Genomic DNA, 16,112 nt, shown 5'->3' with positions numbered 1-16,112 from the left:
AGTCTGGAAAAACAACCAACTGAAAAACCTCACAAAGATTAGCGTTTACAGAGCCGTTGTCATATCCACACTCCTGTTCAGCTCCAAATCATGGGTCCTCTACCGGCATCACTTACGGCTTCTAGAACGCTTCCACCAGCGTTGTCTCCGCTCCATCCTCAACATTCATTGGAGCGACTTCATCCCTAACATCGAAGTACTCGAGATGGCAGAGGCCGACAGCATTAAATCCACGCTGCTGAAGATCCAACTGCGCTGGGTAGGTCACGTCTCCAGAATGGAGGACCATCGCCTTCCCAAGATCGTGTTCTATGGCGAGCTCTCCACTGGCCACCAAGACAGAGGTGCACCAAAGAAGAGATACAAGAACTGCCTAAAGAAATCTCTTGGTGCCTGCCACATTGACCACCGCCAGTGGGCTGATCTCGCCTCAAACCGTGCATCTTGGTGCCTCACAGTTCGGCGGGCAGCAACCTCCTTTGTGGAAGACTGCAGAGCCCACCCCACTGACAAAAGACAAAGGAGGAAAAACCCAACACCCAACCCCAACCAACCAATTTTCCCCTGCAACCGCTGCAACCATGTCTACCTGTCCCGCATCGGACTTGTCAGCCACAAATGAGCCTGCAGCTGACGTGGACATTACCCCTCCATAAATCTTCGTCCACGAAGCCAAACCAAAGAAGAAAAGAAAGAAAGAAAGAAATTAAAAGTAACCTTTGTTTAAATAACCATTTATCTTGGAGAATTTCTATTGCTGCTGGGTTTTGGGGTCCTCTGGACCTGTAATAAGGATTCAGTGAGTTTTTTCACTACAGCATACATCATTATTTTGTTTGCTCAGCCGGGCGATAAGAATGCACAGTGTGTTCACAATAAAACAGGACTGAAAGATCGTCATGCTGAGTGACCAGATATGGTTTGGTTAACTGAGGCATGTTTAGAGTCCTGGGAATTAAATGTGCATGTTTAGAATAGATTAGTGAGGCAAATGGAGAATAAACCTAGCAGAACTCAATAATGTCAAATTTTCTTTCTTTTTCAGTCCTCCTATTGGTTTTTAAGAAACAAATAATATCAGATACAGAGATACCTATGATATAAAGTGCAGACAGAAGTAAATTAAATTACAGAGAGTAAACAACGGTAAACAAGATACATATGGTCCATGTTATCGATAAAAAATAAAAGGAAAAAAAATCTATAACTAATCTAATTTCTAACGCCAACCTATTATCTGAGCGATTAATATATAAGCCAGATATCAGCTACTTATTTCAATACAAACTGTTCAAGAAATAAAGAAAAAGCAAAATTAATTGATCTATCAATGTTGAAAATAATTGAAAAAGGAACCCCAGAGAGAGAAAGAATTGATACTCCTTTTATCAGTTGAGCACCTGATTTTCTCTAGAGAGAGGGATGCCATCAAATCCAATGACCATTGCGTCTGTGTAGGAGGGACAACATCTTTATACTGCAGTAAAATGAGCCTCATAGCAATCAGGGTAGCAAAGGCAATGACATGGGATTGAGATTGAAGATGAGGCGGTCCAGTTTTGGGGAATCTGAAGTCATTGAGGAGATGGAGGGCATGTGAGGTGTCGAGGATGCAGGTGTGGAGGGATTGGACCAGGGGAGAAAAGATAGAGCCAAGGTTAGATGAAATTAGTTTGGTAGGGCAAGAACAGCCAGATGGTTAGGTTTCTGTATCACACCTTAGATGCCCTCTATCTCCTCAATGACTTCAGATTCCCCATCTTCATGATGGATGTCCAATCCTTTTATCCCTCCATGAGCAAAAAAAGGTCTAAAAGCCTTTGCTTCTTCCTGGAACAGAGACCCGACCAGTCACTTTTGACCACCACCCTCCTCTGCCTGGCAGAACTTGTCTTCACTTTAAGCAAGTTTGCGGATGACACAAAGATTGGTGGTGTTGTGGACAGTGAGGTAGATTACCGTAGATTAAAAGGTGATTTAGGAAGGATGGAGGTGTAGGCTGAGAAATGGCTGATGGAATTTAATACAGATAAATGTGAGGTGCTACATTTTGGAAAGGCAAATTTAAATAGGTCATATACATTGAATGGTAGACAATTGAGGAGTGCAGAGCAACAAAGGGATTTAGGAGTTATGGTAAAGAGTACCCTCAAGGCTGATACTCAGGTAGATGGTGTGGTGAAGAAGGCATTTGGAATGTTGGCCTTCATAAATCGGAGTATTGAATTCAAGAGTAGGGAGGTTATGATGAAATTGTACAAGGCATTGGTGAGGCCAAATTTGGAGTACTGTGTACAGTTTTGGTCACCAAATTATAGGAAAGATATAAACAAAATAGAGAGAGTGCAGAGAAGGTTCACGAGAATGTTGACAGGATTTCAGGCTCTGAGTTACAGGGAAAGGTTGTGCAGACTGGGGCTTTTTTCTCTGGAGCGTAAAAGATTGGGAGGGGACTTGATAGAGGTGTTTAAGATTTTAAAAGGGACAGACAGAGTAAGTGTGGATAGGCTTTTTCAATTAAGAAAGGGGGAGATTCAAACTAGAGAACATGGTTTAAGATTGAAGGGGGAAAATTATAAGGGGAACATGAGGGGAAATTTCTTTACGCAGAGGGTGGTGGGGATGTGGAATGAGCTTCCAGCAGACGTGGTAGAGGCAGGATCATTGGTTACATTTAAGGAAAGACTGGATTGTTACATGGATAGGAGGGGACTTCGCTACATCTATTCCCAAGATTATGTCTTCCAGTCCAGATTTTCTGAAATGTCTGACTTCTTCCACAAAAGTGGCTTCCCCTCCACCACCATCAACTCAGTTCTCACTCGTATGTCCTCCATTTCCTGCTCATCTGCCCTGGAACCCTCTGCCCCAGATGCAGCAAATATAGAATCCCTTCATCCTCACCTACTACCCCTGCATCTGCATCCAACACATTATCTGCCAGAATTTACAGCACTTACTACAGGATCCCACCACCAGATACATTTTTTCTTCTCCTCTCGTCTCAGCCTTCCATAGTGACCACTCCCTCCATGATTCCCTCATACCTTATGGCCGCAGGAGGTGCAACACTTGCACACACACCTCACCACAATCTGGGGCGCAAACAGGCCTTTCACATGAAGCAACACTTCACTTGTACATCCACAGGACTGATTTACTGTATCCGGTGCTCCCTTTGTAGTCCTTCCCTACATCAGAGAGACCGGTCGCAGATTGTGAGATCATTTTGCTGAGCATCTCCTCTCCATCTGCAACACCAGTGACCTCCCAGTAGCCAACCATTTCAATTCCAAGTCACACACCCACACTCACATGTCTGTCCCACCCTATGTACTATCCCACCCCGACCACCTGCAGTTTGGAGGAACAATGCCCTATTTTCTGTCTGGGCACTCTGCAGCCAGATGGCATGAACATCGGCTTCTCTGCTTTCTGCTAAACCTACTCGCCTTTTTGTTCCCCCTACTGTCTTTCCAGTTCTCCCCTCCCTTCCCCCTTACCCATCCAGCCATCCCTCCTTCTCCCTCATTGCAGATGTTCCCTCCCACCTTTCTCCATCTGCCCCCTTCCCCCCTACATTTTGTTCAGACGTCTGCCAACTTTCTCTCATACCTTGTCAAAGGGCTCAAGCCGGAAACATCAGTTACACATCTTTACCTTTGCTATGTAGAGGACACCATTTGATCCGCTGACCTTCTCCAACATTTTGTGCTCTTAATGATCAAAACAATGTAAGTATTAATTAGGTAAAGGGGAGAAGGAAACGAGGTTCCCCAATTATGCTCAGAACATTGTGTTAATTGAGTTTGTAAGGGCCCTTAAGGCTTTACTACTAATGAGGAATAAGCCAGGGTTAGAGTAGCAACTAGAAAAGGATAACCATATGCCTCAAGAGAATAATTGTGCAAGATTCAAGTACGACAGAAATCACTGAAATTAACCAAGGGATCTGAAGGGGAAATAAAATTGAAACGAATGTGAGCAAATTATTATAAAAATCACCGATGAGACATATTGAAAGATTGGAAATAATATCACCTTAGATAAGAGTAAAAGAGAAGTATTGAATAATTTAATCAAAGAGATTAAAACTGTCTCGATAAATTGCATTAGAGCAGTGGAAAGGAGAAAAGGTGGCAGAAACAACATTGCACAAGGTGTGGACTTTATTGAAAATAAATGTTGGTCTTGGAAGGACCACTCTTGCTAGCCTTGTATTCCAGAATTGAGGTCGAATGAATCCAAGGTATGAAGAATTTTATCATCAGTGGTAGGAAAAAGAATAAAAGCCAACTGAGGAAACTTCAAATATTTGCTGAAGGAGTCATGATTGCCGGTAATTTGAAATGCTGTTGAAAAATGACATCAGAAATTAATATACTCTCATTAAAACAAGAAAGCATGAAATAAGCTGATCAAACTCGTGGATGTTAAAACCCTATCTTGACAATTAAGGGAAGATCTAACAAATTAGACATACATACAGCATGGTAACAGGACACTTTGGCCCACGAGCCCGTGCCACCTAATTATACCCCATTATTCTGCAACCCTTAAGTCCATTTCAAATGGTGGGAGGAAACTGGAGCCCCCGGGGAAAACCACACAGACACAGGGTGAACTGTTATGAGCCCAGAGGACCCCAAAACCCAGAAGCAATAGAAATTAACCAAGACAAATGGTTTCTTAAACAAAAGTTATTTTTAATTTTCTTTAAACTTAAAAAAAATCAAACTTTAACTTATTACTATTAACTTAACCTATCTTAACCCCCATCTAATTCTAAGTGCATGTGTATGTAATGTGTATAAGATCAGAAAAGTTCTTTGATTCACAGTTTGATCTCACTTCTCATTCTTCCAAGTTCACTGGTATCAGGCAATTCTTATACTGTACACAGAATTTAACATCTATGAATTTTCACCACGCTCTGATACTTAAATGGTTACCACTCAGGAAGGATCTTGTCGGGATCAGAGAGAGATTTGTTTCTCATTGTACACACACAAACTGATTCCTTCTGATCAGCCATTTCAGTGTCTTGCTGAAGAAACTTTCCCCATCATGGGTTTTCCAAATTATAACCTTTTCTTCTGCAGGTCACTACAGAGTTCCTTTTGTTTCCCTTATTTCAGGTGAAACACTCTAGCCAGCCATTTCCTCTTGCATGGACCACATGGGTTGTTTCAACAGGCTGAACTCAGAACTCACAACCCTTCTTCAAAATAGGGTTTTAAACAAGCTGCCAGCTTGCCATGCTGCGGAAACCAGTTCTCCCTCTCTCTCTCTCTCTCTCTCTTAGAAAAAGCCAATTCAGTCTCCTCTCTCACTCTGCTTGCAAAACCACACGATCTGCAACCATACAGATTGCAGCACCAGACCCAAACTTCTGAGCCCGTTCATCTGTTGCTTTCAAAACAATAATCCATCACTCCACAGCATGTCCAATTAACACCTACTTGTGAAGTCTCTATAGGCATTCTTCAAAGTTTTTACAAAGGCACTCGGAGCCTGGACAGAGCTCTGGCATTTTAAATTATATCTGTTTTGTGAAGCGTTTGTGTTTGTTTGTGACTTATACACTAAATCCCCACAATCTATCTCCTCTAAAAACATAACTAAATACAATATAAAATATGTTATAATCCATCAAAGTACAAACTCCTTACAGACAGCATGGGATTTGAACTCAGGTCCTGATCACTGGCACGCCAACCACCACACCAACCGTGCCACCCAAATAAAATATAATGATGAATATCAGCATTGATTCCAAAAGCAAAAGTTTTGCTTGAGCATTCCCAAAGTTTGTCAAAGAAGATAAAGGGATAGCACAGCTGGCATAGTGGTTAGTGCATCGCCTTTACAGCGCCAGCGATTGGGACTGAACTGGGTTTGAGTCCCACAGTGTCTGTAAGGTGTTTGTATGTTCTCCCCTCTTCTATGTGGGATTTCCCCAGTGCTCTGGTCTCCTCCCACCTTTCAACAACATACCGGGGGTTGTAGGTTAATTGGGTGTAATTGGGCGGCATGGACTTGTGGGTTGAAATGGCCTGTTACTGTGCAGGGTTGTGTGGTAGATGCAATATATCTAACTGTCCAGAGTAAACTTTGCAAAGGTTTTAAAGCAGGATTGATGGACAAGACAGGAGACAAGAAATGCTACATAAAAGCACACACTTTTCTAGTCAGAGGGCAAAAGGGGTAACTGTTCAAAGTGCAGAATGTGGAAAATGAGCTTGCAGTGAGGTCAGGGTGTGACTAGTGTTGCCCACATTTATATTGTACAAATGAAACTAAAAGCATCACAACTAAACTTGAAAATTGAACTGAAAGTCAATGAAGAGGAATCAGAATCAAAATTTATTGTCATAAATAAGTATAAAAATTTGTTGTTTTGTGGCAGCATCACCGTGCAAATTTTTTATGTAAACCACCTTACAACAAAGAATAAAAATAGTGCATGAAAAGTGACTTTGGTTCATTGATCATTCAGGAATCTAATGGCAGCGGGGAAGAAGTTGTCCTTGTGCTGATGAGTGCTCGTCATCAGGCTCCTGTACCTTCTTCTTGATGATAGCAGAGTGAAGAGGGCATGGCCTGGGTGATGGGAGTCTTTGAGGATAGAGGCTGCTTTTTTAAAGCTATCACCTCATGTAGATGTCCTCGATGGAGTGAAGTCTGGTGCCTGTGATGTCGCAGCCCAAGTTAACAACCCTCTGGAGTTTATTCTTGTCCTGAGATTTGGCGCCTCCATACCGGACAGTGATGCAACCTGCCAGAATGCTCTCCTCGGTACACCTGTGGAAGACGGACTGTAACAAATTACTACAACATATCAATAAATTCCCCTAATGAGAATATAATAAGTAAATGAATTTCAATAAAATACATACTTGAAAAATAAAGAAGACACATGAGATTTAGAAGATAAGAATTCAGTTAAGGGAGCAAAGGCAGCAGGAAGTAGAAAGAAACTTCAAATGATTGTAATGAGAGCTGTTGGTCTTTGGGAAAACAACCAGCAAAGGGGGTTGTCCCAGGATGGATGAAAACGAAAAGTATAAAAAGTGATGCTAAATAGTAATGACTTTACTCTCATGTACATTGTACTGTATATGTGCTCCAACATTCTTACCTGCTCCAGCTGAATGGACATTTCATGTAATAACCACAATACTATGTCATAAATTAATTTGAAATAGATTAATTCAAAAGATTGATGGATAATAAAGTCACACAGCATGCCACAAGAAAGAAGTGGGATTGAAATCATACACAGTCCTTATTGTGGTGTTGGAGCAGTTCATGATTAGAGTAATAAGGGGAGGATCAAGATCCTGAAAACCATTTTGTTCGGGCACCTGCCTACATTTTGTCATACCTTGATTAAGGGCTTAAGCCCAAAATGTTGGTCAGGTATTAAATGTAATTTTTTTCTCTTAAATTTAGACATGCAGCATGGTAACAGGACCAATTTTGACTGCAAAGAAATGTACTCGGTGTCTTGACTTCTGCTGCAATAAGCTCCTTGGTCTTGCTGATGTTGAGAGCAAGATTGTTGTGGCACCGCACAGATTCTCGATACTTAGCCAACAACGGTGGAGTCGTCAGCAAATTTTCATATCACATTTGGGGTGACATGGGTACGCAGTATCTGGGGAATAGAGCGGGGATGGGGGTAGGGGGCTGGGGCTAAGTTCGCAGCCTTGAGGTGCCCCTGTGTTGATGGCCAGCGAGGAGGAGGTAATGCTGCTGATTGATGAATGGAGGCCTAGCTCCTCAAGTTTAATTTCAATGTTTTGCTGCTATGCTGGCATTAAATGCCGAACTGTAGACAATAAACAACAACCTGATGCAGATGCTCTTGTGATCCAGGTATTCTAATTCAGAGTGAAGCTGCTATCTGCCATGATCTGATGTTGATAATAGGCAAATTGCAGTGGGTCCAGGTCATTCCTGAGACAAGAGTTTATTTGCTCCATAACAATCCTCTCAAAGCACCCCATTAAGGTAGACGCAAGTGCCACCAGCCCATAATTGTTGACTCAGGTCACCTTGCTGTTCATGGGCATGGCTATGATGGATGCCCTTTTGAAGCAGGTGGGGACCCCTCAGACTATCGCAACACCAGTGAGATGGAAGGATGCTGTCCCTCCTGCTCATGTTCATTGGCTATCTGATGTGGCAACACCCCTGACTTTAGAAAAAAATTTGATGCCCTACTGCTGAAATGAATTTTAACTTTGTAGGTTTATGGGCTCATTAATTATTTTCATAATTTATATGATTATTTAGATCCTGTTTTGTGGTCTCCCTTTTGCAGTTGTGGAACACATATGTTTAACCAATAACTTCACAAGGGAGGAGTTAGATTATTAGCTTAATATTTACATGTTGTGTCTTTTTCAATGTTATTTGTAGCCATAGTAGATCTACTTTGTTAGGTACTTATTCTTATTGCCTATGTACGATTTACTTATAAAACTCAATAAAAATATTGCAACATGAGGTTATAAATGTCTACTTTAAAAAAAAACACAAGCCAGTAGCACAGTTCAGCTTTTAAGGACATGATCTGGGCCAAATGCTTTCCAAGGATTCACCCTCCTGAAAGTTCTTTTCATATCAGCTTCTGGGAGCCCAGATTCATCAGGGTCGGTGGGGCTGACGAAGATTCATTGCTGTTTTCCCTTTCAAGCGGGTATAAAGGGCATTGTGCTCTCACAATTAATGATAAGAGCTCATTTCACTTCATCCGATGACAATGACAACCTTGCCACAGGGCCAAATGCCTGTCTGAGACACCAGCTTGGTCCAGTATTGTCGCTTTGCATTGACGATAGTCTTCCAAAGGTTTCTAGATTCGTCTGAACATCACAGAGCTGGTCCTCAACAGATCTCTTGGCTCATCCACACTGCTTAGGATACAATCAGATACTGTTGGCAATGTTGAGATCATTGGTACACGTGCATTTCAGGGAGACTCAATTTGATGGAGAATAAACAGATAAATAGAATTTGGTGATGAAGGACAGGAGGACTTGTAGGTGCAGCACAAAATCTGGCATCAGCGGGTTCATCGAAATGTCCTGCTTCTGTGCTGCATATTCCATCGAAATTTAGTTCAGTCAGGTAAAACAAAACCATGGGTCACATGGTAACATCACCCAGAATTACTTGCTTGTAATGGTCAGAACTCTGCACACAAACATGGTGTTGCATGGTCAATAAACACCAGCAGACATGCTTTAATGTCCTGAATTCTCCATCACATGCTTCTGGCCCGGATCCAAGGCTGGTACTGAGGGGGGAGACTAGGGGCACTCAGCCTTTATTGGGAAACTACGGGGAGGAGTTACCAGGTGGGAGGTGGGCCGGCCTGAACCGTCCAGTGAGGTCACCTATCTGCATTACCATGTTCCACCACACATGACACGTGTCAGACCCAGTTTAAAGCAGCTAATTGATCGCAAATAAATTGGAGTGATGGATGGTGTTCTCATTTAACAACCCCAATTTTGTTTAAACTTCTAAATACATTGTGCCTCACTCTCCAACTTTAAACCCGATAATGTATCTTGAAAGTAGTTTGGAACATTTTTTCAATGGTAAATCAACAAAAGAGGGGAAAATAAATGTTCTGGAAAACTGAAATGCAATATTTGCACATTTGTGTTGATCATTCAGTCTGGAACAAATAATAGATGGTACTTTACTTGTGAGCTATTTATGATAAAATCTGAAAAATATTTATCCTTACAGGATGAATAAAACTTCACAATTTCCCAACAAGCATTGAACAAGTTGAATCCCGTCACAGGAGCATCATTGTTCAAAGAAATAAGCACCTTCTAGTCTTGGAAGTTAATAAAGTCACAACATCCATAATTGCATCTATTTTTAAACACATCAATAATATCACATTTTTATCTTAAGAAAAAAGCGGTCACATCACAAGCAAAACCCTCCCCACTATCGAGAACATCTACAGGGAATGCTGCCGTCGGAGAGCAGCAGCAATCAGCAAAGACCCTCACCATCCAGTACACGCTCTGTTCTCGTTGCTGCCATCAGGAAAGAGGTGTAGGTGCCATAAGACTCGCACCCACCAGGTTCAGGAACAGCTGCTCCCCCTCCACCATCAGACTCCTCAACGGCAAACTCAATCAGGGACCCTTTTAAGGACTCGTACTTGTCCACTTTATTGATTTTCTTTTATTCTCTCTGTATTGTACAGTTCAGTTTGTTTACATTCATTATCTATTAACAGTTCTTTATTTGTTTACATGTATACATTGTGTACATTTTTTTTTGTTTGCACTACCCACAGCAGGAATCTCAGGCCTGTATGTGATGTCATCTGACAATAATCTGAAAACCCAAGATGAGTCTTGAACAGGATATGAATGGTAATGATTCAAATCCACGCTATGTTAAACTGAGACCAGAAGATGCTGGCAATGCACTCCTTATGCCGAAGCAAAGTAGGCTTGAGTTTGCGTCATGTGATACTCACAATATAATTATCAGGAGTCAGGTTCCCTGAAGGACCTTTTAATCATGGTCCGCAATTATTTCCCTACGCTTCCTTCAGCTCTTTCAACTCATCCTGAATCCTTATTTGCTCATTGGAAGAGCTGCATAGTCTATTATCAAGAGAACATCTCTGTTGCATGATTTTGCCATAGTATTTGAATTAATCAATTCAAAAGCACTCAGAAGGGGAAAATAAATAAAATTGTCAAAATTAATAACATTAATCTTCTTGGAAAAATATTAGACTGGATTGAGGTAGATCAGATTTGCTGTTCAAAATAGCTGCTAGCAGTGTTCACTTTCCTCAGTGGATGCACTGGGACCTATTTCATTGACTGTCTAGAGTGTCAACCCCAAAGCACAGTGGCTGAGTCACGAGGAACGTGATGCAGGATTTGCAGCACAAAAAGCCCCGACAGGCTTCTACAAACATCAAAGCTGGAAGGGGCTTCGGAGCTCTTCAAGATGCAAGGGTTCTAATAGCATTTAATAGCATTCAAAGAGCATGACATTATTAATGGTAAAGATTACCTTTAAAGAAATGAAGTTAATTAAAAATCCATGAACACATTTTTCATTTGAAGTAGAATAAAAGTATGCAATCTTTAATTTTCCTTCTCATCCACAGACCTGGAATCCTGAATGAAATCTCTGGAGCCTCAGATTCCAAGTCAAGTGTTGTAGGCACAGGATCTAAGATTTGATTATTCGTGTATAATTCCGGGGAGTCCCAACAAGACTGGGCTTTGCTGTTAAATTCCAGCAATAGAATTCTCCGACAGATGCAGCCCCATCTGTTGCATAGTATCTCCCAGACATCTGTGGTTGAAAGCGCGCACACACAAATCCAGAACACAGGGCTGAGTTATCGGAACTATCGGCAAAACTCAAGGGTGCTCTCTTCGAACAGGTGACTCTGGCAAAGTCCCAACCACATGAAACTCTCAGTATTCTGACATGGCATTGAATTGCATTGCCATTGTCCACTATGCCACCACCAAGACACCAGGGGTTGACTGCTGCAAATTGTTTGAACCAAGCCCTTTGTTTTTTAGTTGCAGGAGAATCTGGGCACTTTTGCAGTGAAGTAGTCAGCTCCTTCCCTCACAGAACTGTCTGAGCACCAACATTACACAGGCTTACCTGCAAAGTTCTGCACAATTCCAAAGACATGGAGGAATGCCATAGCATTGTCTTGATCAGTTCAGCCTAGAGATTCATAAATGAAGAGCAAGGCCTTTTTTTTTGGGGGGGGCGCTGGTTTGTTGCGAGGGAAGAGCCCCTCATTCTGTGAGCTGCAAGAAGATTTCTAAATATCTTTGAAGTCAGCAATCTCTGCCCTTGTCGGAAATGTATACGTGACGCGATTACACATGAGAGCCTTGGAATTTCTTGAAGCACAGTGCCCAAGTGGGAAGAGGCAATTGACACATTTTAACCACGAATCTCTGCATGAACCAATTCTCTTGCCAAATACATGTTTTCAGTCATGTTGAGTACATTAAATGAAATTATCGAACAATTCCGTGGTGCATATAAAAAAAAGTGACAGAAAACAAGAGCTATTGAATCTCCAATGGTCCTCAACACAGTCTAGTATCACGATCCCTGCAAAATCACTACTCACCTTTCTAAACTTTTCCCATTCTGGCAGTCTTTCTGTATTTTCTTTGAAATTTTAAGTCCTCAGTACCAAATAGTTTCTCCTATTACGTACAGTGAAAACCTTCACAATGCCTGTAAAAATTGCTTTTTTTTCCAACCTTTAGCTTGGTAACAAATTCCAACAGTAATTTGAACTTGACAGCGGACGTGAGGAATTGCAGACTCTGGGTAGCCACGGGCCAGCACAGGGCACCAGAAATGCAGTGAGGACACCCACCTCCGCCAAATAAGAAGAAAAAGCAGAGCAGACAGCCTTACAGGACAATGATCACGGCGGCAGACCAGCGAGAGGCTCAGCACCTGAAAGACCCAAAAGGGAAGGTGGCCACGATAGCACACCCATTGTGGGGGGGGGGGTGTATTAGCAGCTGAGGGACATGCCAGGCTTCTATGGGAAGGGGACCTGCAGGGGTTGCGGGCGACTGGGCACTGGCTCATTTGAACCAGGTATCAGAGCCGAGATTTACAAGGGGGCTGAGGGCAAGAGGGCTCCCAACCAGCCTCGGGTGCTGAAGGCTTCCAGTTTGTATCTGGAGCTCGGGTGGCCGACGAATCGCACAGAAGCGCTGTGGCTGCTGAGGCCACGGGAGCGCGGGAGGCGAATTCACCGTCACTCAGCGTCTCCGAAGGGACTCTCTTTTGCTTTTCTTTCTCTCTTACTGGACAATACTAACGGCGACTCTTTGTCAACTTTATGGCAGGCAACAGTGTATGCTACATTTTTAATGTATTATTTCATGGCAATAAAAGCAACCTTGAACAATTGTTTCCTCTGGTACTCGGTTGCACGGAGCTCGAAAATCTTTTTGCTGTCACAGGACTGAAATGCGAGGTTTTCAAATGTTCGGCTGTGAGACCTCCAAACAATTTGTGATGCCAGCAGACTTACCAACAACACTGGACAACAAAGATGTTGCTTCCTGAACACTTTTAGGCGTATTTTATGGATTTTAGGCTGCTGATCATGAAAATCACCTTAAAAGTTTCCTATCGCCTACTGTTTTTTTTTAGATATAATTTTTTTTTGTGGTTTCCTCTCATATTTTAAGTCTACTTCAAGCAGACAAAACTATGAAGTGCAACAGGTCACTGAAAATTCATTTCCTGCATTTGCACTGGGACCTCTTCCCTGCTGATCTTGGTACAGTCAGTAACGAACAGGGTGAAAGGTTTCACCAGGACATTGCCACCGTGGAAAAATGGTATCGGCAAATGGAATCCATCAATGCTGGCTGACTTTTGTTGTACGTTGACACGAGGGGCATCAGATGCTGAGTACAAATGAAAATCAGTGGCAAAACATTTTTTTGGTCAGTTGAACTAACACAAAGTGTCAGCATCATCAATCAATTCAATATGTTATATTCAATAAAAGTTAATTTAATGTTTCTCCACTTTACTACATGAAAGAGCATTTCTGAAATTATCTTGGTGTTCAGCTTGAAGTCTAAGTTTAAATTTAGACACACAGTGTCTTTTCGGTCCACAAGCCTGTGCCGCCCAATTTACACCCAGTTGACCTACAACCCCCTGGTAAGTTTTGAATGGTGGGAGGAAACTGGAGCTCCCAGGGAAAACCCACACAGACACGAGGAAAATGTACAAACACCTTACAGACAGTGCAGGATTCGAACCCCTATCCCCAATTCCTGGCTCTCTGTATCAGTGTTGCACAATCCGCTACGCCAAATGTGCTGTCTTACATTTCATAAGATATCTTTCATGATCCACAATTTTTTTCCAGTGTAACTTAGGCTTTTCTAACCTTTTGTATTTCACTGGGTTTCTCTGTTCTGTCGCTTCCTTAGTTTAGCGATATCAATCCAATAAATAGTCACTTGGAGGCTAGGTGAAACTTTTGTACATGAAGTGTTTCAATTCATCCACTACTAAGTCCAGGTGAGTTCAAAAGGTTTCTTAACGCATGATGATGACCTGTAGCAATTATAATAACATAAGGTAATGATCTTCTTTGAAGTTGGATAAATAGCTTAACATAATGTAATGTCTGTGCAAATGATCCTCAACAATGGTCACTCATCCTCCTCCACTCCGCCATGTTGTATAATACTCTTTTAAATACCGATCGCACTATACACTACCATGCACACTCCAGCTGGCACTCCAATATATGAATACACTGCAAATGTTCCAGTCGGCTCTCCAAAACACAAATGCACTGTGCATGCTCCAATACACGAACGCACAACACATGTTCCAGCCGGCACTTTAATAAACGAATGCACCACACATGTTTTAACTGGTACTCCAATACACAAATGCACCCTCATGCTCCAACCAATGCTCCAATTCACAAACACACCGCACACACTCTAGCTGGCCCTCCAATACGCAAATGCACTGCGCATGCTCCAGCCGGCACTCCAATATACAAATGCATCGTGCACACTCCAGCCTGCACTCCATTACACAAATGCACCACGCACACTCCAGCCGGCATTCCAATATACAAATGCATCGTGCACACTCCAGCCTGCACTCCATTACACAAATGCACCGTGCACACTCCAGCCGCCATTCCAATACACAAATGCACCATGCACACTCCAGCCGGCACTCCAATACACAAATGCACTGTGCATGCTCCAATACACGAACGCACAACGCATGTTCCAGCCGGCACTTTAATAAACGAATGCACCACACGTTTTAACTGGTACTCCAATACACAAATGCACCCTCATGCTCCAACCAATGCTCCAATTCACAAACACACCGCACACACTCTAGCTGGCCCTCCAATACGCAAATGCACTGCGCATGCTCCAGCCGGCACTCCAATATACAAATGCATCGTGCACACTCCAGCCTGCACTCCATTACACAAATGCACCACGCACACTCCAGCCGGCATTCCAATATACAAATGCATCGTGCACACTCCAGCCTGCACTCCATTACACAAATGCACCGTGCACACTCCAGCTGCCATTCCAATACACAAATGCACCATGCACACTCCAGCCGGCACTCCAATACACAAATGCACTGTGCATGCTCCAATACACGAACGCACAACGCATGTTCCAGCCGGCACTTTAATAAACGAATGCACCACACGTTTTAACTGGTACTCCAATACACAAATGCACCCTCATGCTCCAACCAATGCTCCAATTCACAAACACACCGCACACACTCTAGCTGGCCCTCCAATACGCAAATGCACTGCGCATGCTCCAGCCGGCACTCCAATATACAAATGCACCGTGCACACTCCAGCCGGCACTCCAATACACAAATGCACCACGCACACTCCAGCCGCCATTCCAATACACAAATGCACCGTGCACACTCCAGCCGGTACTCCAATACACAAATGCACCACGCACACTCCAGCCGGCACTCCAATATACAAATGCACCGTGCACACTCCAGCCGGCACTCCAATACACAAATGCACCACGCACACTCCAGCCGCCATTCCAATACACAAATGCACCGTGCACACTCCAGCCGGTACTCCAATACACAAATGCACCACGCACACTCCAGCCAGCACTCCAATACACAAATGCACTGTGTATGCTCCAGCCAGCCCTCCAATATATGAATACACCGCAAATGCTCCAGCTGGCATTCCAATACACAAATGCACCGTGCATGCTCCAATACACGAACTCACCATGCATGGTCCAGCCGGCACTTTAATAAACGAATGCACAATGCATGTTCCAGCTGGTACTCCAATACACGAATGCACCCTCATGCTCCAACCAATGCTCCAATACACGAACACACCACACATGCTCCTGCCGGTGCTCCAATACACAAGTGCAGCGTGCACACTCCAGCCAATACTACAATATATGAATGCACCACGCATGATCCAGCTGCCACTCCAATACACGAATGCACTGCGCATGCTCCAGCTGACGCTCCAA

Source organism: Narcine bancroftii, chromosome 1, assembly GCF_036971445.1.
Source record: "Narcine bancroftii isolate sNarBan1 chromosome 1, sNarBan1.hap1, whole genome shotgun sequence".
NCBI classification, from domain to species: domain Eukaryota; kingdom Metazoa; phylum Chordata; class Chondrichthyes; order Torpediniformes; family Narcinidae; genus Narcine; species Narcine bancroftii.
This window is presented reverse-complemented; position numbering follows the sequence as displayed.